Raw genomic sequence first — 25,130 nt, forward strand, 5'->3', positions numbered from 1 at the left:
GGATGCTGGAGAGCCCCAAAGAGGATGGTGGGCATTGAAGTCTCCAGTTAACAAAAATGGTGCAGGTAGCTGAGCAATAAGTTGCATCATGTCTGCCCTGGTAACGGCAGATGACGATGGAGTGTAAACGGTACAAAAGGAAAACGTAAAAGATGGGAGAGTAATGCGGATGGCAACTGCCTGCAGGCCGGTGTGCAACGTGATGGGATCGTAGTAAATATCATCCCGGACCAGCAACATAACCCCTCCATGAGCTGGGATACCTACCACAGGGGGTAGGTCAAGACGCACAGAGGTGTAGTGTGCCAAGGCAATTTGATCGCATGGGCGTAGCTTCGTTTCCTGGAGGGCTACGACGAGCGGACGGTGCAAGCGGAGCAGCAACTTCAAGTCCTCTCGGTTGGAGCGAATGCTGCGAATATTCCAGTGAATAAGTGCCATCGTAAGAAAAGGAAGATGAGAGAAGGGGTCACCTCGAAGGCCGCTTAGGGCCTGGCTTCGAGCGAGCACTGCCGCCGCTATCAGTAGGCGGACAGTCATCGTCCATTGGGTCTATAGGGTCATCGGCCATCTCGGGAGGATGGCCGGGAGGGGGAGCTTCCTCCGCCGGTGAACGGCCAGATGTACGACTACCAGCGGTGCGGCCAGGCGAAACGGATGACGGCCTGGGGCGGCAACCACTGGGTGGCACAGGAGAAGAAATGCGCCGTGGCGGAGAAGGAGAACTGTGCTTCCTATGCGCCTTTTTGGAAGGACGTTTGGTGGAAGTACCGGTCGAAGGCTGGGAGGTCGAGGTACGGAGGAAGTCTGCACGGGATGGTTCCTTCTTGAAGGCCCGTGCATCTGACTTCGGGGTCTTAGTCTTAGCAGAAGCTGATGAAGGGGCTGGTGTCTGTGGGGTGATGGGAGGAAGAGGAGACGTCGACCGCGCGATCTTAGCACTGGCCGAACGGACGACCGTGGTGCTGAAGGTCAGATCGCATGTCTGGGTTGCTACCTCCCGGGTAGTCCGAGGAGAGGCGAGGACAGTACTGTATTTCCCCGCTGGGAGCAGCGTGGGCTTCCTACTAGCCAATAGCTTGCGAGCAGCTGAGGTGGACACTTTCTCTTTGACCCGAATTTCTTGGATACAGCGTTCTTCCTTATAGACAGGACAGTCGCGGGAGGATGCGGCATGGTCACCCTGACAGTTCACACAACGAGGAGACGGAGGTGGACAGTCACCCTCATGGGCATCCCTGCCACAAGTGACACATTTAGCCGCATTGGAACAAGACTGTCGAGTGTGATTGAAACGCTGACACTGGTAGCAGCGCGTAGGTGTCGGGACATAGGGGCGAACAGAAATAACCTCGTAGCCCGCCTTGATGCGCGATGGCAGCTTAACACTATCGAAGGTCAAGAAAAGTGTCCGGGTCGGTACAAGGTCATTGTTGACCTTTTTCATGACCCTATGGACAGCCGTCACGCCCTGCTCAGCGAGGAAAGATTGAAGCTCCTCGTCAGTCAATCCGTCGAGGGAGCTAGTATAGACTACACCACGAGACGAATTCAAAGTTCGGTGGGCCTCCACCCAGACAGGGAACGTGTACAGGAGGGTGGCCCGAAGCAGTTTTTGTGCCTAAAAGGCACTCTCAGTTTCTAGTAATAAGGTGCCGTTACGCAACCTGGTACAAGATTTGACAGATCCGGGTATGGCATCTACGCCCTTCTGAATAACGAAAGGGTTGACAGAGGAAAAATCCTTTCCGTCCTCAGATCGAGAAACTACGAGGAACTGTGGGGCAGGCGGTAGTACTTTTGTCACTGTTGGCTGGTCACGTTTCCGTTTTTGGGTCGAAGTCGAGAGAGATGGAGTAGAATCCATTGCGGAGGAATCCCCCATGATTGCCAGCGTCTCCGATGGCGCGCTCCTTCCTTGTGGGGACCCTCTCAGAGGGCACTCCCGCCTTAGGTGAATGTTTACACCTCAGGTCACACCTCCTGAGAAACAGACGGAGGGACCAATCGGCATGGTCAGAAGGTATCAGCTCAGGCAATCACCCCTCCCCGGGCCTGGCCTTTACCAGGGGGTACGCGCGTGCCTTACATGTCTACCCAGGGCGGGGACTTACGCGTTACCCCATCACCGGCTACGCGTGCGAACGCGTGGGTCGGCCTTCAGGCACGCACAGGGAGGAAGGAGAAGAGGAAAAAGAAGAGAGAGAGGGAGAAAGAGGACAGACGCCGAGGCGGAGACAAGAGAAGGCAAGGAGAAGAAGGCAATGAGAAAGCAAGGAGAAGAAGGCAATGAGAAGGCAAGGAGAAGAAGGCAATGAGAAGGCAAGGAGAAAAAGGCAATGAGAAGGCAAGGAGAAAAAGGCAATGAGAAGGCAAGGAGAAAAAGGCAATGAGAAGGCAAGGAGAAAAAGGCAATGAGAAGGCAAGGAGAAGTCAAGGGAAAGAGTAAGGAAGACAGTGAGGTGGAGAAGAGCAAAGAAAGGAACCAACAAAAGGAAGGAAGAGACGAGAAGTGAAAAACCAAAAAGACCACGATTATAGGTCGTGGAACCGTCCGTCTCCGGACGCAGGCGCTAACTACCCCCGTGAGGGGGATGGACTCCTTTTAGTCGCCTCTTACGACAGGCAGGAAGACCTCGGGCCTATTCTAATCCCCGGAACCGCAGGGGGGGGGGGGGGATGGTAAAGTGACGACCATACAAGAAATCGTGAAACTTTGTAACACCAAACACGAGAGCCAAAGCTTCTTTCTCTATCTGGGAATAATTTCTTTGCGCTGACGAGAGCAATTTGGACGCAAAGGCAATAGGGCGATCATGCGAACCATCTTTGTGCGCAAGCACAGCACCGATCCCGAAATCCGAGGCATCTACCATCAACAAAAGGGGTTTCTGGGGATCGAATGGCGTAAGGCAAGTATTTGAAAGCAACGCCGATTTCAATTGGCGAAAGGCACGTTCGCATTCCGTCGACCAGACGAACGGAACACCCTTACGGCGTAAGCGATGAAGCGGAGCTGAAATGGAAGAGGCATGCGGAATAAAGTTATGGTAGTAATTTATTTTTCCCAACACACTCTGTAGCTGCTCCAAATTCTGCGGCGAAGGCAAGTCCTGTATGGCACGGAGGTGCTCTGGACTCGGATTTATGCCTTGAGCATTGATTACATGTCCCAGATATGGCAAGTCACGAGCAAAAAACACACATTTGTCCTTCCTCAAACGAAGACCATTCTGTCGCAAGACCTGAAATAATGTTCGGAGATTTTGTAAATGTTCCGCTTCTGTCTTTCCGGAGATCACTATATCGTCCAGATAGTTTGCTGCAGTAGGGACCGACGCACAGTTTGTAAATATTGCTGAAACAATGCAGGGGCGGAGGCACACCCGAATGGCAGTCTTTTGAATCTGTACAATCCAAGATGCGTGTTAACCACCAATACGCGCTGGGAATCTTCGTCCACCGGTATTTGCAAGTACGCATCTGCTAGGTCCAACTTTGAAAAATATATTCCCGGACACAGTTTGTCAAAAAGATCTTCCGGGCGGGGCAAAGGAAAAGTAGCGGTCACTAGTTGTGGATTCACTGTTGCCTTGAAGCCCACGCAAAGTCGCAATTTTCCGGAAGGTTTTTGCAAAATTACTAAGGGTGAGGCCCAGAGAGAAGCCTGCACACGTTCAATTACACCTTGGGATTCTAAATCGTGTAATGTTCTTGCGACCTCATCACGCAATGCGTGGGGAACATTGCGCGCTCTGAAAAATTTCGGTTGCGCGTTTACTTTTAGTTCCAAATGTGCTTCATAGTTCTTAGTGCAATCAAGGCCCGGTGCAAAAATGTCTGCAAATTCTTCACATAGAAGAGAAACACTGGCTGAAGGCACCGTCTGGTTCACTGATAGGACCTGATTTACGATAGACAAGTTAAACAATTGAAATAAATCTAAACCAAACAAGTTCACTGCAGCAGAAGAACGAAGAACGTAAAATGACACAAGTTTTGTTTGTCCCTTATATGTTGCAAGAAGGCTGCACTGTCCTAACACAGGGATATGCTGTCCTGAACAACTAGTGAGCTGAACTTTTGCGGCACGCAACGGCGGGGCGCCCAGTTGTTTGTACGTGGCGTGATTGAGCAATGAAACTGCAGCTCCGGTATCGAGCTGGAACGGTATCACTTGTCCGGCAAAGTCCAAATCTACAAAGAGTTTATTGTCCTGCTGACGACAAGAGCGACTGTTTTGTGCAACTTGAACAGACACTGGTACAGTTTCACTTGCGACGTGACGGGATAGCCGTCGACGACGACGCACGCTTTTTGTGGGACAAACACAGTCACAGTTAGAGAGAGGAACACTGGGCGGAGTGGCATTAACTACATGAATGTCCATGGGTGAAGGTTCTCGAGCCTGAGTGTCCTTGGTTCGATTCCGGCGCGAAGCAAGGGGCCTGGAATGGTTGGTAGTGTCCGATCTAAGCTTTTTCCGGCAAACACTTTGAACATGTCCTTTCTTATTACAGATAAAGCAAATAGCTTGGCATGACGGGCAATTCTCACGCGAATGTCTAGTTGCACACCGCGGACATGATTTGAGCACTGCATTTGCTCGCTGTCGCGGGACACGTGTTTGTGCGGACGTGCGCGAAGGCTGTTTACAGTTCCTTGCAGCGCGCCCGGCGGGCCGGTTAATGCGACACACAGCTGGCGAAGTTTCAAATGATTCCTGAGCAAAGTCAAGTGTGTCTTGCCTATCCAATATGTCTATCACTTGTTGAAGGGAGGGATTGACTAGTTTTAAAATCTGTTCACTTATGCGAACATCAGAAACGTTCTGTGCAATTGCATCACGCACCATAGTATCTGAATAAGGGAGTCCACAGTCACATTGAAAAGCGCAATCCCTAGTAAGGCCTTGCAAAGTTGCAACCCACTCCCGATTAGTTTGTTCGGCCGTACGTTTTGTACGAAAGAACGTATACCTTTTTGCAACTACATTGACTGTTTCTTTGAAATAAGCATCTAAAGCCGACACAATTTCGTCGTATGACAGAGTTGCTACGTCGCGTCGGGGAAACAATTTCACTATCACACGGTAGGTGGACACACCTGCACACGAAAGCAAAAACGGCTGCCGCTCATTACCTCGAATTCTGTAAGCGGCGAGATGGAATCCAAATTGGTTTGACCACTCAGTCCAGGTCTCGTGGGTTTGGTCAAACTGGCGAAACTGCGGTGCAACTGCATGTTGTGGCTGCGGTAGCGATGAAGCGGCGGCGGCCGTATCGTTTTGCTGCGCACGTTGACCCTGGACGAGCTGTCCAAGGGCATCCAATAACGCCTGCGTCTGCTGATTCTGCAAGCGATAAAATTCGGACAGTACATCTGGAGAATGTGGCGAAGCCATGACACAAACAAATCAAATCAGAGCGATACGAACGCGAAAGTCTTTTTTAAGACTCACCGCCAATCTGTTGTGGCGTAGCAAGACAGCCACGCCACTCGGAGGTAGCCGAAAGGCACGCGTACACACACGCCGGCTGGCGTGAGTTCTGGAACAGGATAAGTAATTGAATGCTAATAAGAAAAGTACGTATCTAAGTTAATACTCAACTTTAATGCATCCTTGTGGTACATCGCTATTGACGATACAAATGAGACTATCCCCAGATACGGTTAATTACAATCACTGTAAGGCTAATGGCGCCTTGCTAGGTCGTAGCCATGGACTTAGCTGAAGGCTATCTGCTCGGCTAATGAGCGATGCTTCGTCAGTGCAGTAGCTAGCAAAGTCGTCGTACAACTGGGGCGAGTGCTAGTCCGCCTCTCTAGACCTGCCATGTGGTGGCGCTAGGTCTGCAAGTACTGACAGTGGCGACACGCGGGTCCGACATGTACTAATGGACCGCGGCCGATTTAAAGCTACCACCTAGCAAGTGTGGTGTCTGGCGGTGACACCACAGGTTGCACCGTCCAAGATTCTCCTTTTTGAAAGCAAAATCCTTATGGCTTCATGCATCCTTTTTGTTACGACATACTTCAAAGAATTTAGCCATTAACGAATGATGTTGCCCAAAAGCATCATCACATTTACTCTCTTTGAATACTCTTTTTGACTTTGCATCCCCACTTGTGCTTATAAGTCCAAAAGTTCTGACATATTTTCTATCACTGATTTGTTCTTCGTAATTTAAAGGATTCATGCAACTTACAATAGATTTTGGATTCAAATCATCGAATAATGGATAGTGTAGTTCCTTTTATACAAAGACATAATCCATCATTTTCTTGAAAAGTCACATAATTTATCTATACTCAAAACTTTTTATTTTAAATACATCTATTTCTCCGCTTGATTGCTGTGATGTAAAAGTTATTAGCATTGAAGAATGCGGATTCACTTCTTTCATTTATTCACTGATTCATACGGCGTTCATACATGCACATATATGGAAATGGATTTTTCAAACAAAATTCCCAAACGAACACGAACCATTAAATAACCACTACTTCTATGTATATTACTTTCTTTAATCGTTCATTAATAAATTATAAACTCTTAACTTCTAATTATAACACCTTTTCTTTTTAAAGTTCAACATGAATCAGTTTACCCCCGCGTTTGGTGCGAGTCTCTTACAACGCATATCTGTGTCGTCTATATCGATTTTAACTCTCGCGCCGACGTCAACTGTTTTGCGCGGGAAATTATCTTTGCGGCGTTAACCGTTACTCATTATTCACTACCTCAACACATCCCTTCACACGTTTACACATCTAAGCGTGTACTTGAGATTATATATGGACATTCACTCGGAATCTCTTTTGATTATTCAGCGTCATTTGCGGGAAACATTTCATTCTTCTTGAAGGTCCGTTAGATCCTTTATAAATCTTGATGACATTAGCAATGCTAAAGTTCCATGTTCACCCCAACCACAGGTGAAGCCTATCTCCACTATATTCTTTACAACACTTGATAGTAATAGTTAGTCACTATTTCTATAATCTATGTCACTGATTAACTATTTCAATTTAAAGTTTTCTAACACTACACACACAGTTTATTGTTTTTTACGAGCGTTCATCCCTGTCACTCGCAACACCATTCCTCCCTATCTTCTTATCTTCATTAAATTTTTTCTAGTCGTTATGGGAAAATAACCCTTTTATTTTGTTCGATCCCGGGTATGCTAACAGATAAGCCCCAGGATTCGGAATTTGTAGGATAATGTGTGGGCCAGTATATAGTAACTCCCATTTCTTTATACTTTTCTTTATTAAGGATGATTTGGTATGTCTTTTGACTAGTACCTTCTCTCCGACATGGTATGTCTGTACCCTCTTGATTAATTTGTCATATTGTTGTTTTCTCTGATCAGCTTTTTTCGTCATATTTATGATAGCTTGTCTTATTTTTTCTTCCCAAGGCATCTCAGTTTCCTGAGTTTTGGGCATATGGTCAGTCCAGAAGTTTTCCTCTTTTGCTTCGAACACCAATTCACGAGGTGTATATCCAGTTGAGGAGTGGGGCATGTTATTGTATATCTGCTCAAACTCTTCCACATAATTTGCCCACGCAGTCTGCTTATTATGGCAATACGTCCTCATAAATCGATTGAATTCTCTAAAAATCCTCTCAACCAAATTGCCTTGTGGGTGGTAAAATGATGTTAATAAGTGTTTCACACCGACTTGAGACAAAGTCTGTTTCCATCGGAGTCCCGTGAATATTTTAGCATTGTCTGTTATGATCGCCTTAGGTGTACCAACATGTGGAAGATAATCCTTTATCAATCTTAATACAATTACTTTGGCTGTAGCCGACTTTATCGGGTATAGCTTTACGTATTTCGTACACACATCGAGAAATGCCAACACATATTTAACACCACCTCTTGAAGTAGGTAACGGTCCACACAGATCACACGAAATTAATTCTTTTGGTTCTTGGACTAATATAGAGCATAATGGGTGCTTAGTCCCTTTTGAATCCGGCTTTGTTTTTTGACAGATTATGCATCTCTTTAAGACCTCATGCACTCTGCGCTTTATGTTGGGAAAATAACAATACCCACTTATCTTGTCTGCACATTTTGTCGCACCGAAATGTCCCCAGGTTAAATGAGTGAACCATAAGTTTTCCTATTTGCGCCTCAGGTATACAAACACACCAACGGACTTTGTTTGGCCTTCCGCAGCGGAAAAATAATACGCCATTTACCAGCTTGTAATAATTTGCATCTGATCCGAAGGTTGCTGTCGTAATCTTTGAATGACACTACCCCATTGAACATCTCTTTTCTGTAACTGGGCCATATGCGCACACAAATTGACGTAGTACGTCGTAAATGGATTTTCCTGCAGCAGCAATACAGGGAATTCTGAGTTATTATTTATTTCAATCTCTTTGGCTAAACCCTGCGGTGACCTTGATAGAGCGTCAGCAATAATGTTTTGCTGCCCTGAGACATGTACGATCTTAAACTGGTATTGTTGCAGAGCGAGAGTCCATCTAGCGAGTCTAGGGTGTAACAGTTTACACGTTTGTAAAAACGTTAATGATTGATGATCGCAATATACGATAGTCTTTGACCCATATAGATAATAATGAAATTTTTTAAATCCCCAGACGACCGCAAGAGCCTCTAATTCTGTCGTCGTGTAAGTTCGTTCACAGTTGGACAAAACACGACTAGCAAACGCAATAGGACAGAAGGTAAGTTGTCCATTTATCTTACGTACTTGGAAAAGGCACGCTCCAAGACCCACATTCGACGAATCTGTTGACAAGTAAAATTCTTCTTGCATGTCCGGATGGTACAAAAGCGGTGCATTTACTAATTGCTTCTTTATCTCTTCGAATGCTTCTTGACACTCTAATGTCCAGAGCCAGGGCACATCCTTCTTCAGCAAACTATTTAGAGCTGCTGCGTTCATCGCCTGATTTGTTATAAATCTTCTAAAAAATGAGGCAAGACCCATAAACCCTTTTAATTGCCTCCTATTTCTGGGTGTTGGAAACTTACTAATCGCAATTAGCTTCTCCTTGGTTGGTAAAATTCCCTTTGCGTCAATTATATGCCCCAGGAACTTGATTCTGTTTAGTGAAAAATGGGATTTCTGTAGGTTAGCAGTTATTCCCATGGTTTTGAACATGTTCAACACCCGACTCAGTAAGGTAATATGCTCCTCCCAAGTCTTCGATGCTATAAGCAAATCATCAACAAACACTGTTATCCTGCTTCTTAGTTCTGGGCCTAGTGCATAATCTAGAGCTGCTATAAAGATTCCAGCACTAATGTTGAGTCCGAAAGGAACTACAGTAAATTGGTAACTTCTTCCAGAATAAATGAAAGCCGTATATTTCCTTGATAATTCATCCAGCTTGACTTGGCAATAAGAACTCCGCAAATCAATGCTCGTCAAATATTGGACATCCTGGAACCGTTGTATAAGTTCGTCTATGTTTTCCGGATGTGTTCTCACTGGAATTATGATTTTATTTATTTCTCTGGCGTCGACTACCAGTCTCACAGTCCCATTTGCTTTTGGCACGACCAACAATGGGGAGCAGTATGGGCTTGTAGAGGGTTCGATCAAACCCCATTTCAACATGCGATCTATTTCCTTTTGAACTTGAGCCTTTAACCTCCAGGGAACAGGATAAAAAGTTCTACAATACGTTTCGTGCGGCTTCACGTAGAGATGGCATATGTATCCCTTAATAACTCCTGGCCTTTCATCAAACACGTTTTCATACACTAATAATAATTCTTTGAGCTGCTTCTTCTGATCTTCAATAATGCAGTCGGATTCATTTAACTTCTCATACAGTAATTGACCGAAATCTCCTTTGACTTGGAACTCATTATTTACGTGCTGTTTAGAATTTTGTGCCGTCCTGATTACTTGCACACTGATCCCACTACTATATTTTCTGGTAAGGCTTTCCTTTTTCAACAAGTCCAACTCAATTTCTTGTTTATTTACAGTTAACCAAATTTTTCCTGTTTTAAAATCTATTCTGCATCCGTATTGACGTAGGCTGTCGACTCCGATAATGCAGTCTACCACCAAATTTTTCACAACAAGGAATGTGCTTAATATTGCTACATTTCCGACTTCTACACTAAGTAGTGACTGCACCTTTACATTAGCCGATCTAGCCCCAACGGCACCTATTATTCTGCAATTTTGAACTGGAAAAATTGGTACTCGTCTTATATTTCTGATCTTGTTGAATAGAGCCTCCGAAATAACATTTGTGGTTGCAGCTGTGTCTAAAACCGCCACTATAGGTACAGTGTCCAAAATGACTTGCACTTCGGCTACTGCCACCTTTTCCTTATCCTCATCTTGGGGTTCTAAGTCCTCGGTCAATTCATCTACCAGTAATCGTCCATCATTATACGTTAGCATGGGTACACATATCCTGTTGCCCCTCAACCAATTGTTGACCGCTCCTCCGGGGCACGAGTGGGTCCTTACAAGTTTGTTGGATTTTGATTCGCCTGGTGGTTGACATCTTCCGTCACTTCGGTAATTACCGATTGATTCGCAGATGTCCGTCCCCACTGATGTAGGTTATTTGAGTTTATTCCCCCCGGTTGATTCCACTTTCTTTTACTGTTATTGTTCCAGGCTTGAGGTCTGAAATTCCTTTCGTTCCCCCACACGGGATTGTATCTTTTCCCATTCCTGTTGTTCCTTGGATAGCCCCTCGCAAGACTATTGCCGGTATTACTATTGAGATTTTGAGGGGTTTCTCCACTATTTAGCGATCTCTGTGCATTCCCTTGCCTACCATTTGGAGGAGGTTCTATCTCCCTATATTGGAATCTGTTATTACGGGCTTTTTGGTTGTTCTCTTCGATAATATCTATATGGTCTAACGTCGTGAGGAACGACTCCAAGTCTTTATCGCTGCCGTAGATTAATTGATTCCGGATGCTAGTTGGTAGTCTTGCCTTAAGTATGTTTATTATGTCTGGCAAGGGCATAGGTCTGTCCCAGTATCTAGTTTTATTTATATATTTTTCAAAATACTTCCTAAGGCTTCCTTTTGAAAAGGAGAACGGCTCCGGATAGAGCACCTCCTGCCTTAGGCGTTCCTGTACCCCTTCTGACCAGAACTTTGCTAAAAACGTTTTCTCAAAATCGTCATATGTCGAGCAAACAGAAGTCATGTCCGAAGCCCAGATCGCCCCCGAACCTTGTATATATCCTGTCACGAAACAGATCTTCTGCCACTCCGACCAATTTCTGGGTAGCACTCCTCTGAAACTTCGAATAAAAACAATCGGATGGACCCCCCTTTTGTCAGTGTTAAAAATCTAAAATTGCCGATGCTTTATCATTTTTTCTTCGGCATGGCAAAGGCTTTCGTAATCTCCCTCAGATAAAACTTCACGCGAACAACTAGCTCGTGGCAATTTAATATTTGAGTTACTTACACATGTCGGTATCGTGCGCGAATGTGCAGTAACTGGCTCTATAGTCGCTGCCAACTTCTGCTGCTGGCCTGTATTCATTTGTTCTGAGCCTTGTTGTGAAACGCGTAGCGACTCTTCTATCGTTTGTTTCCAATGCTCGAAATCAGCACCTAACTGCTGTCGCACTTCCTCAAGTCCTTTCGCAAACAAATTCTCTTCCTGTTTGCCAATAGACTCTGGAATGCTGCTTTAACATTTTGCTCAACGTTTTCACACATTAGCCTTTTGTTTTCTAATGTGATTTCGGATAATTTACCCGTTAATACATTAATTTGGTGGTCTATAACATCTTGACGCTCTGTCACATGTTCAACACTTTCCTTTAGGTTAGTCTGCGTACGTGCCAATTCAGGAAGTTGCGCAATTGCACATGACATGGCATCTTGCTTTTGTACTAATTGCGGAACCATTTCCATCTGTTCCCGTACGGTATCTATCTTAATAGCCACATACTCCTTCATTTCTACATGTACGCGGTGAGTAGATTCCTCACATTGAGCTTTCACCAATTCTATTTGTGCAGTTAATTTTCGTTCCGTCTCTTCGGCCCGATCTTTAAGTTCCTTTGTCTTCGTCTCTATCCGCTGCTCTAATTCGGAAAAACTATCTTGTAACTGCTGCTTAATCTCAGCTTTCAAATTTTCCTGCCCTTCCGTAACTGAGGCTAACTTCGTATTGATGTCGATTTTCAAATTTTCCTGCCCTTCAGTAACTGAGGCTAATTTCTTATTCAAATCATTTTGCCCTTCAGTAACTGAGGCTAATTTCGCGTTAATGTCGATTTTCAAATTATTCATGCTATCGGTTATCATCTGCATCTGTCTCATGATAATTACCAATGGATCTAATCCATGTTGCGTACTTGCTGTTACATCTCCCACCGTGTCTACCGGGCGTTCTATTGCGCTATCTGTAGCGATCGGTTCTACAACACTTCTTACTACGTCATTATTGTCAGTGCTAACAGCTGAAGGCTGTTGCGTGCTGCTCTGCTCTGCTTGACTCATCTTAAACATTGCCCTAGTTAAAACCATATAAATATTCTACTGTCACTATATAAATATATCTCCCCTCACACAAGAGTACTTCTGTGGCTACTTTCTTACTGTACTTATACAGATAAAAGCAACTGGGGCAGGTCTAACTACATCTAGCATGAACACAATTAGTCAACGTTCAAATAGTTGCGTGCTGCTCTGCTCTGCTTGACTCATCTTAAACATTGCCCTAGTTAAAACCATATAAATATTCTACTGTCACTATATAAATATATCTCCCCTTACACAAGAGTACTTCTGTGGCTACTTTCTTACTGTACTTATACAGATAAAAGCAACTGGGGCAGGACTAACTACATCTAGTAAGCCTCCATAATAAAATCGTAGATCTGGCCTTTTCTCTGCGCCCAGCGTCTTGTTTATGTACTTATTTGTAGATCTCCTGAATGTGACTGCGAGTATTTCTTCTCTTTTCCAAGCGTCAGTTAAGTTGGCTCGTCGTAGTTCACATGAAACAGAGAACAAAATTATTTTAACAACGTCCAAAAACGTGTCCTGTCACGGATTGGCCATTATAATGAATTCTACTGTAATTGATGAAAGTATGTGAATGCAGCTTGCCGCTAACTTGGTGTAATGTTTTGTCTGTACAAAGGTGTAACTGTCGCCTTTATTACCCCTTCACTCTCACACATAAATCGGTACAATACAGTTAGGGCCTCCTGTTTTATCTTTTGGGCTTATCCGTGATAAGACAGGCAAACAATTATGCTAATTGAGGATTCTGAGTATTTTCTCGAGTTTCATTCGCTCTCTCTCTCTCTCTCTCTCTGTCCTTTATCTGTGTACAGTTTTAAACATTGTATTTTATTTACGTGGAATCAGCCCAATAGAATCTCTGGTGGAGCCCTTCGTCTTAATATTCTGCGGCTGGTTTGCTGGAAAAGATCTTTACATTTGTTATTATTGTTAAGCGCTGCATTCAGTTGGGAAAAATCGATCGTTTGAACAATTCGTTCATTTTACGACAGATTTAGAATTTCAGATGTGGACGAAGCCTTTTTGGACGATTTTATCAAAACTCGGAGACTGCAGGCTCTCTTCGTCACAGCTGAAACTTCCCCACTAATTACAGGGCCAAGACAATCATCAATGATTCAGACAGAGAACTCATTCGTCATTCACTCTAGAATAAAAGGGTCACAAACCTTATTTCTGAGGAAAATAGTATATTCAATCCATCTCCATTACATGTTCCGTTTTCTGTTGATTCCAAGTCTTACGTAATTTTCGTTTACCGTTTTTCTCTATCCACCAATAACACGCTAGTGGCACAAACTTTACTAGCTCGTTTTAGCGAGAAGAAGAGCAAATATCTCTTTCAGCAACCCGACAATATTCCGACAGACACTTCCGAAGCTGTACTCCCTCTCTCTCTATCTATAATAACCATGGAGAATACATCTATGTATCTCTGTTATTCCAAAGAATAATCTTACTAGCAAAATACCTTGGCGTCGACGGGCTGTCGGCGCATATATTACTAGAAATCCGATCAGATACTTTCTAAAAGTGAATAAATGTGGATGATTTGATTGACCATTATTAATTATTGCGTGGTAGAGGGTAAATTTCCGTGGGGAGATTACAAGCTAATTAATTCGAAATTCCTAATAATGTTCTTTAACGACGGTGCGGACAAGGGACATTGGAAATTTGTGGTAAGGTCTTACGGGACCAAACTACTGGGGTCATCGGTCCCTAAGCCTACACACAAGTTAACCTAACTTAAACTAACTTACGCTAAGGTCAACACACACATCCATGCCCGAGGGAGGACACGAACCTCCGACGGGGGAAGCCGCATGGACCGAGAGAAGGCGCCCTACACAGGGCACCTGTATGTATTCCTCTAACACAGGGCCGGCCAGAAATTCTGCACGCGTGCGGTGCTCCTGCACATGTGCAACTTCGGGTCTCAGCGTGCACGCCGCAGCCGTCAGCGTTCATGTAGTGCATGTTTCTATCCACAGACGTCGCTTTATCCACTTGCTGGGATACTCTGTACCGGCGCATTCTAGTGCTCTTTCCACAGCTTCCAAGCCAACCATGGGAAGGTATTTCGCGTATTTAACATTTAAAATACTGTCACAGTCTACTCATTGAGACGTCTACTTTTATGTTAACAGTTTAACCCAGTAAGACAAGTAATACAGTTAACAACCGTGGGTTTTTATTAAGGCAGCTTGACTGACGGCACGTAAATACGAGTAATGTTTTTGATCTAGTATTTAAGAAAGAGAGCACTTAGCGACTTCCAGCGAACCTTATTCATGATTTCAAATAACATTAAACTAATGCAAGGTTTCCTATAACTAATTCTCGGTGCCCTCAGTTACACCCACATAATTTCTGTCTCACTGACCTCTGAACAGAATGATAACCGCAGACCTCTCCATGATCACCTGTTATTTCAATACCATTATTGCTACATCTTCCATCAGCTCCGTCTGAAATCTGCATAATAACCGACAATTAGATGAATGTTACGTTTCATCGACTTCAGCTGAGCAGCATTAAAAAATATCCTAAATGTAAGTATACATTGGACTAATCGGTTTAATGACCAACTTCCCTCATAATAATGTAACATGGAGCAGAATGAGGCACTAATGCACAGTTAGTAAACAATAATTTTTAATTATGAAAGGAATAAATCCAAACACGTTTATCACTGGTCATGAGAAATGATAATCGAGTTGATGTGTCTTATCCATTTACTTAAGGACATTTAATTTTGCTTGCCGTTCTTCACTCTTGAGTACACAACACTCGTCTTTGTGATATGTATTGTAGTGTTTTTCAATTGAGAACTTACGCTGGCCGCCTATTATTCGGCGGCATAGCAAACACTGTGAGTTTTCAGCAACGGCTACAAAAAAGAATTGCAGTTCCCAGTCATTTTTAAACGACTGAGAACATAGATCTACCGTCCTTTGCTTTTTCACAGTACCTGCCATTTCTCAGTACTTCTCTGTTAAGGTTACGGTTACCAGGGGTAAACGAGACTGGGTATGTTGCGCTCTTGCTTATACCACATAAACAGGGAAGTGGAGCCGCCGTTGTTCATTTAGGACACATGTCTAATAACAGATGTCGCTGTCGCACACGTGCGCACACGTGCAGCACTTCCGCACGTCTGCACACTGTGCAACGTTTGGCCGGCCCTGCTCTAACATGTCGACACTATCCAAAGCAGCACCACTAATGCTGTTGTTTTGATAGAACAGCTTTAGTAGTAAAGCTCTGCTCACCTTGTCCAGTCCCATGTTTACCGTTTGTAACTACACTGAAGCGCCAAAGAAAATGGTATAGGCATACGTATTCAGATACAGAGATATGTTAACAGGCAGAGTACGGCGCAGTGGTCGGTAACGACTATATAAGCGCAGCTGTTATACCGGCTACTGCTGCTACAATGTCAGGTTATCAAGATTTAACTGACTTTGAACGTGGTGCTATAGTCGGCGCGCGACCGATGGCACACAGCATCTCCGAGGTAGCGATGAAGTACGGATTTTCTTGTGCGAAGATTCACGAGTGTACCGTGAGTATCAGGAATCCGGTAAAACATCAAATCTCTGACATCGCAGCGACCCTGCAAAAAGGGACTAACCACGACTCAAGAGAATCGTCTAACGTGATTGAAGTGCAACCCTTCCGCAAATTGCTCCAGATTTCAATGCTGGGCCATCAACAAATGTCAGTGTCTGAACAATTCAACGTAACATCATCGATATGGACTTTCGGAGTCGAAGATTCACTCGTGTACCCTTGATGACTGCACGACACAAAGCCTTACGCCTCGCCTGGGCCCGTCAACACCGACATTGGACTGTTGATGACTGGAAACATGTTGCCTGGTCGGACGACTCTCATTTCAAATTGTATCGAGCGGATGGACATGTACGGGTATGGAGACAACCTCATGAATCCATGGACCCTGCATGTCCGCAGGGGAGTGTCATGCTGATGGGGGGACTGTTTAATGGTGTGGGACGTCTGCAGTTGGGGTGATATGGGACCCCTAATACGTCTAGATACGACTCTGACAGGTGACATGTACGTAAGCATCCTGTCTGATCACCTGCATGCATTCATGTCCATCTCAAAAAATGGCTCAAATGGCTCTTGGCACTATGGGACTTAACCTCTAGTGGCTATCACACTAGACTCGCATTCGGGAGGACGACGATTCAATCCCGCGTCCGACCATCCTGATTTAGATTTCCCGTGATTTCCCTAAATCGCTTCATGCAAATGCCGGGATGGTTCCTTTGAAAGGGTACGGCCGACTTCCTTCCCCATCCTTCCCTAATCCGATGAGACCGATGACCTTGCTGTCTGGTCTCCTTCCCAAAACAAACCCAAACCCAAACTTAACACCTGCGGTCATCAGTCCCCTAGACTAAGAACTACTTAAACCTAACTATCATAAGGACATCATACACATCCATGCCCGAGGCAGGATTTGAACCTGCGACCGCAGCACCAGCGAGGTTCCGGACTGAAGCGCCTAGAACCGCTCGGCCACAACGGTCGGCTGTCCATCTCTGTTGGTCCACTGTGGACAGGGGCATCGGCTGGTTAAGTAACTGTCAATGTCAGTGAAATTCACCAACAGCCATGAAACTTAAGACGTTATTTTATTTAATTTTGAAGGCTACCAGTTTCAGCATTTCATTACGCCATCTTCAGGCCCCTCCATAATAAAAGCGTACACGTGTAGGGTATATCAGGATATACAAGGAAGCCTACAGAAAGTGAATGGTAATCATAATAGCGCTTAAAGCTTAAAAATGAAAGTAGTGGTGTGAAATCAAATCTCTGTGTACGTCCAGCATAATAGACTAAAACGTGTGCACATGTATGTTATTGGCCACAAAACACTCCGCTGTGGAACACAATGAGTTGCTAACAGACTACATGTCTCTTTCATAACTACTGTATATTGCCGTTTTTATGTAGCTAGAATAACCCATGTGGAATTTGGCGCGTTAGTGTCTTGTCATACGTCATTTCTGGGACTTATTTTAGTAAATCTCATATTGTGACTTCGGGGTTTTTTCTTTGGATGACAGGTGCTACCTTTGTTCAGCAATGTTTATACGCCTCTGTATTGATTTAAGTCTTTTCATATTTGGCCATTGTTTCCGAAATGCAAATTGTTTTTCACGTTTCATTTCGTTCTCTAAGAATCTCAGTATGAATGCACGTTTTCAGTCTCGCCATAACGCACTATTTGGCTGAGGCATACAATATGTCACCTTCATTTGAGCTCGTAGATCTCAATTTTTTTCTGCAACTCTTTGTATCCCCTCTTTGTACATCTCTTGGTAGGTAGCGTGTTTCCATTAGTGTCAATGTTTTCTGTTTCTTGTTATCTTATACGTTACTTTTATACTTAGGACAATAAAGTGCTTTACTGCTTCCTTATGGTGGGAATTGATCTTATCTATTGTCAGTTACCACCTTCTAGCCAGTTGCATTTCGAGACCCAAATTGACACATTCCCCAGTTCATTTGTGGGAATTTGGTGTATGAGTATGATTAGGACACGAATAGTTTACGAGCATGTCAGCGTCGTCCTTCCGTTAGTGTATTGGCTTACACTCCCAGGGAAATAGTACGAAATCGTCGTCTGATAACTTGGTGAACTCCCCGTGGTTAAGTAGGTCTCGAGATCCTAGTTGGTGTTTCACTGTGGTAAAGCCGACCTGTTAAGTGACGTAAAGGAAACCAAATCATATCATTTTATTTAGATTTGCTGTACAACCGTTCCCCACAAGGTACCTGTGAATATTCATAGTGTACTCTTTGTATTCTGTTTTTCTCTTAGAATGTAGACTGCCGTTGGGTTTTGCGTTGTTTTTTGATGTTGTGGCAACTATTTATATCACCAGTAGTAAATATGCATACTATTGTACTTGATAGATTATTGTGTAATGTTTTACTTTAAATGAAGATAGGTTCCTGACTGAATACTGTCTAGTTCTGATTCTTTTAATGTTTCTGCACATTCTCTTGTAAATCTGTTATGTTAAATAATTTTATGACTAACAAATATGTACACATGTTTTAGTCTATTGTGCTGGTTGTACACACAGATTTGATTTCATGCCGCTACTTTCATTTTTAAGCTTTAAGCGCTATTTTGTTTACCAGTCACTTTCTGTAAGGCTGATTGGTACAGCCTGATATACATTACATGTATAATCTTTTATTATGCAGGGGCTTGAAGATGGCATAATGATAGCCTTCAAAATGAAATAATGTCTTAAATTACACGGCTGTTGGTGAATTTCATTAATATTGACACTCATGTCAATTGTGCATTTCGACGGACTTGGAGAATTCCAGCAGGACAATGTGACACCCCACACATCCACAATTGCTACAAAGTGGCTCCCGGCACACACTGAGTTTAAACACTTCCGCTGGCCACCAAATTCCCCAGATGTGAACATTGTTGAGCATATCTGGGACGCCTTGCAACGTGCTGTTCAGAAGAGATCTCCATCCTCTCGTACACTTACAGATTGATGGACAGCCATGGAGGATTCATGGTGTCACTTCCCTGCAGTACTACTTCAGAAATTAATCGAGCTCATGCCACGTCGTGTTGCGGCACATCTGCTTGCTTGCGTAGGCCCTACACGATATTAGGCAGGTGTACCAGTTTCTTTGATTCTTCAGTGTATGACGCACACTGTTTCGACCCTACGTCGCTGTAATATACCGGCGCCTAACGATAAGGCATGGCACTAACATTATCAACAATTAAAATCCTACAGCACCCAACCTGCACATTATCCCTATAAAGAAGGGTACCCATACGGTGAATAGTCTTCCGTCTGCATAGGCTCAAGTTCCGAAAACGTAATCGTAGCCACCCTGCATATTATGTACACTACTGGCAATTAAAATTGCTACACCAAGAAGATGTCGTGCTACAGACGTGAAATTTAACTGACAGGAAGATGATGCTGTGATATGCAAATGATTAGCTTTTCAGAGCAGTCACACAAGGTTGGCGCCGGTGGCGACACCTACAACGTGCTGACATGAGGAAAGTTTCCAACCGACTTCTCATACACAAACAGCAGTTGACCGGCGTTGCCTGGTGAAACGTTGTTGTGATGCCTCGTGTAAGGAGGAGAAATGCGTACCATCACGTTTCCGCGTTTGCAGTTTATCGTATCGCAACATTGCTGCTCGCGTTGGTCGAGATCCAATGAGTGTTTTGACGCTGCATCACAGACAGGAGCGCCTGCGATGGTGTACTGAACGACGAAACTGGGTGCACGAATGGCAAAACATCATTTTTTCGGATGAATCCAAGTTCTGCTTACAGCATCATCATGGTCGCATCCGTGTTTGGTGACATCGCGGTGAACGTACATTGGAAAAGTGTATTCGCCATACTGGCGTACCACCCGGCATGAAAGTATAGGTGCCATTGGTTACTCGTCTCGGTCACGTCTTGTTCGCATTGACGGCTCTTTGAACAGTGGACGTTAGATTTCAGATGTGTTACGACCCGTGGCTCTACCGTTCATTCGATGCCTGCGAAACCCCACATTTCAGCAGGATAATGCACGACCGCATGTTGCAGGTCCTGTACGGGCCTTTCTGGATACAGAAAATGTTCGAGTGCTGCCCTGGTCAGCACATTCTCCAGATCTCTCACCAATTGAAAACGTCTGGTCAATGGTGGCCGAGCAACTGGCTCGTCACAATACGCCACTCGTGATGAATTGTGGTATCATGTTGAAGCTGCATGGGCAGGTGTACCTGTACACGCCATTCAAGCTCTGTTTGACTCAATGACCAGGCGTATCAAAGCCGTTATTACGGCCAGTGGTGGTTGTTCTGGGTAGTGATTTCTCAGGATCTATGCACCCAAACTGCGTGAAAATGTAATCACATGTCAGTTCTCCTATAATATATTTGTCTTATGAATACCTGTTTATCATCTGCATTTCTTCTTGGTGTAGCAATTTTAATGCCCAGTAGTGTAGATAACTCCTGTGTTACTAATTTGTCTTTAGTTATGACAGAATTGTTGGAGAAGCTAAAACACATGAAACAGTAACACGAAAGTAGGATCGCTTGACACGGGCTGGTAACATCGTATGTCGGATCCGTGTTTAAGTGTTACAGCAGTGTGCGACGCCCAGCAATGGTGACCGTTACAGTATTCAAAACACGGCACCAGAGGTCACGGGCGGAAGTTAGAGTTGTGGAGGCGGGTCGGGAGTGGGCGCAGTCGGCGGCTGTCAGCGCCTGGGCCATTCAGAGCAGAGGAGAGCAGAGGTCGTCCCCTGCCTACCGCCTGAATGCTAAGTGGGCTGAAGGGCGGGACAAATCTGACCCCTGACCGCTCCGGGAGGTCACCCGCCACGTGCCCACCGATTTGGCGACGGTGCCAACTGCGAAGTGAGTGGGTCACGATGCTCGCATTTAGCGCAGGTAACTGATGCACGTAGCTGTATTAATTTCCTTGTCTTTCCTTCTTAAAGTATAATGATGTGCAACACAGAAACGCAATATTTTTTTTATTTATTTAATCGTATTGCTAGGGCCCCACGTTGGGCTGGCCGTTCGATTGGTGCAGATCTTTCAATTTGACGCCACTTCGGCGACCTGCAGTCGATGAGGATGATAGGATGATGATGAGGACAGCACAGACCCTGGGCGGAGAAAATTCCCCGACCCAGCCGAGAATCGAACTCGGGCCCAGAGGATTGACAATCCATCACGCTGACCATGTTTTTTTTTCAATTTATTGGTCATAACATTCCACAGTAGTACATTATTTTCAATTGACATTTAAAAGAAACAAAACAGACTAAAATTAATTACAGGTTCCTTGACATTTTATAAGAAATCAAAGTTTAAACCAGATAGTGGTGTTCGTCATTTGATCGTATTTGTTTTTCAAAGATCAAATTGTCTCTCGTTTCTTCATGTTCTGAATCGCATCATCGAAAATGGAGTTCACATGACGATTCTTCTGAGGAAGCTAGTATATGCATCATAGTAATTATTCATGCGTAGTAGCTTGTGATTCTGGTCGGAGATGTACGTCCAAAAATCTCCTTCGCTCCTTTCTTTACTGGACAGTAGGCAAAATATCGCGTGTCCCTTCAACCAGTTGACGGCATTTTTCTTCAGCTACCAGGGGCGGACACAGAAACACAGCAAAATGATTCTACACTGATGGCCATTGAAATCGGAACACCAGGAAGAACTGTTTCATATTGTTTGCCTTTTTGCCTTACTCGTTTTTCTATGTGTTCACGTTATCCTACATTATTCTTGGCCGTGTTAGTGGCATTCGGTGGCCGTTCGCCCATCCTGCGAGGCCACTCACACTGGGAAGAATCAATGTACCCGATCTCTGTGTGTCCAGTGCTGTTCAAATGTGTGTGATATCTTATGGGACTTAACTGCTAAGGTCATCAGTCCCTAAGCTTCCACACTACTTAACGTAAATTGTCCTAAGGACAAACACACACACTCATGCCCGAGGGAGGACTCGAACCTCCGCCGGGACCAGCCGCACAGTGCATGACGGCAGCGCCCTAGACCGTTCTGCTAATCCCGCGCGGTTCCAGTGTTGATTTTCTGTTCAGTGTGATAACATTTTATAAATGTCTGCGCAGCGTATATATAAGACAGGATGTGGGATTCGACCCAGTGTTTATTACGTCCAAATGAAGCAATTCACAGTGAACGTTAATAAACCCACAAGCTGCAGGGGCTATTTCCTGACAGGAAACGTAGGAAAACCCTGTGAACAAGTGTCCAGAAATGCATCGTTGGTACGGTAGATGGCACTGACGACTGACCGTTCCTTTGGGCAGAGAAAATTCCCCGACCCAGCCGGGAATCGAATCCGGGCCCAGAGGATTGACAATCCGTCAGTCTGACCATTAAGCTACCGGGGGCGGACACAGAAACACAGGAAAATGGTTCTACACTGATGGCAATTGAAATGGAACACCAAGAACAATATTTCTTATTGTTTCCCGTTTTGCCTTTCTCGTTTTTTGTGTGGGGTCACTTTATCGTACATTACTCTTGGCCGTGTTAGTGTCATTTGGTGGCCGTATGCCCATCCTGCGAGGCCACTCCCACTGGGAAGAATCAATGTACCCGATCTCTCTGTGTCCAGTGTTGTTCAAATGTGTGTGGAATCTTATAGGACTTAAATGCTAAAGGTCATCAGTCCCTAAGCTTACACACTACTTAACCTAAATTATCTTAAGGACAAACACACACACCCATGCCCGAGGGAGGACTCGAACCTCCGCAGGGACCAGCCGCACAGTACATGACGGCAGCGCCTTAGACCGTTCGGCTAATCCCACGCGCCTCTAGTGTTGATCTCCTGTTCAGTGTGATAACATTTTCTAAATATCTGCGCACCGTATATATGAGACAGGGTGTGGGTATCGACCCAGTGTTTACCACGTCCAGATGAAACAATTCACGGTTTCAGGGGCGGTTTCCTCACTGGAAACGGAGGAAAAGCCTGTGAACATGTGTCTGGAAATGCATCATAGGCACGGTAGATGCCACTGACGAATGACCGTTGCTCTGACCACGTTCCGTGTGTTCCTTATGTGTTCCAGGCTGTGGCCGGCCGGGTTGGCCGAGCAGTTCTAGGCGCTACAGTCTGGAACCGCGCGACCAGTATGGTCGCAGGTTCGAATCCTGCCTCGGGAATGGATGTGTGTGATGTCCTTAGGTTAGTTAGGTTTAAGTAGTTCTAAGTTCTAGGGGACTGATGACCTCAGAAGTTAAGTCCCATAGTGCTCAGAGCCATTTCAATCTCTCCAGACTGTGTGATTGACGCAGTGTACTGTAAGCAGCACAATGTTCCGGATTCGTGTGGAACAAACCGAGGTGGTGTTTGTAGTGTTTGTGTAGGGCCAATCTGACGGAAACGGTCGAGATGCAGCACTGATAAACCAAAAGAAGTACCCTCAGTGACAACAACCACATCAAATAACATTTCAAGTCCTTTTGTGTGATCGTGGGTCCTTTGAGACAGACGAACGTGCTGGGAGGTCGCGAACTGTGCGTACACAAGATCTGGAGGACTGGGTTCTGCAGAATATTGAGGCAAACACTAGTACAAGCTCCACGAAAGTGGGCCCCCATCAAGATGTCAGCCAAAGTAAGATTATGTGTATCCTGCATCACAACTGCTACTATCCCTATCACCTGAAATCCAATGGAGGGCATTTTGGATATCTGTTGTGGATGTGATCCGTACCTTTACTGTATTCCGGAATGATTTGTTGTCTTTGGACACACACCATTCATTTCCGGACACATATTCATAGAACCTTTTTTTCCTCCATTGCGGTCAGGAATCCGTCCCTGCACTTTGTCGCTGTGATTAATGTTCACTCTGTTTCCAGATAACTTGTCAAGTCTCAAACATCTATAATGCATATACAGGGTGTTACAAAAAGTTTCGGCCAAACTTTCAGGAAACATCCCTCACACACAAATAAAGAAAAGATGTTATGTGGACATGTGTCCGGAAACGCTTAATTTCCACGTTAGAGCTCATTTTAGTTTCGTCAGTATGTACTGTACTTCCTCGATTCACCGCCAGTTGGCCCAATTTCAGGAAGGTAATGTTGACTTCGTTGCTTGTGTTGACATGCGACTCATTGCTCTACAGTACTACCATCAAGCACATCAGTACGTAGCATCAACAGGTTAGTGCTCATCACGAACGTGGTTTTGCAGTCATTGCAATGTTTACAAATGCGGAGTTGGAAGGATGCCCATTTGATGTATGGATTAGCACGGGGCAATAGCCGTGGCGCGGTACGTTTGTATCGAGACAGATTGACAGACCGAAGGTGTCCCGATAGGAAGACGTTCGAAGCAATTGATCGGCGTCTTAGGGAGCACGGAACATTCCAGCCTATGACTCGCGACTGGGGAAGACCTAGAACGACGAGGACACCTGCAATGGACGAGGCAATTCTTCGTGTAGTTCACGATAACCCTAACGTCAGCGCCAGAGAAGTTGCTGCTGTACAAGGTAACGTTGACCATGTCACTGCATGAAGAGTGCTACGGGAGAACCAGTTGTTTCCGTATCATGTACAGCGTGTGCAGGCACTATCAGTAACTGATTGGCCTCCAAGGATACACTTCTGCCAATGGTTCATCCAACAATGTGTCAATCCCCATTTCAGTGCAAATGTTCTCTTTACGGATTAGGCTTCATTCCAACGTGATCAAATTGTAAATTTTCACAATCAACATGTGTGGGCTGACGAGAATCCGCACGCAATTGTGCAATCGCGTCATCAACACAGATTTTCTGTGAACGTTTGGGCAGTAATTGTTGGTGATGTCTTGATTGGGCCCCATGTTCTTCCACCTACGCTCAATGGAGCACGTTATCATGATTTCATACGGGATACTCTACCTGTGCTGCTACAACATGTGCCTTTACAAGTACGACACAACATGTGGTTCATGCACGATGGAGCTCCTGCACAATTCACTCGAAGTGTTCGTACGCTTCTCAACAACAGATTCG

The sequence above is a fragment of the Schistocerca cancellata genome, chromosome 7, assembly GCF_023864275.1.
Source record: "Schistocerca cancellata isolate TAMUIC-IGC-003103 chromosome 7, iqSchCanc2.1, whole genome shotgun sequence".
Taxonomy (NCBI): Eukaryota; Metazoa; Arthropoda; class Insecta; order Orthoptera; family Acrididae; genus Schistocerca; species Schistocerca cancellata.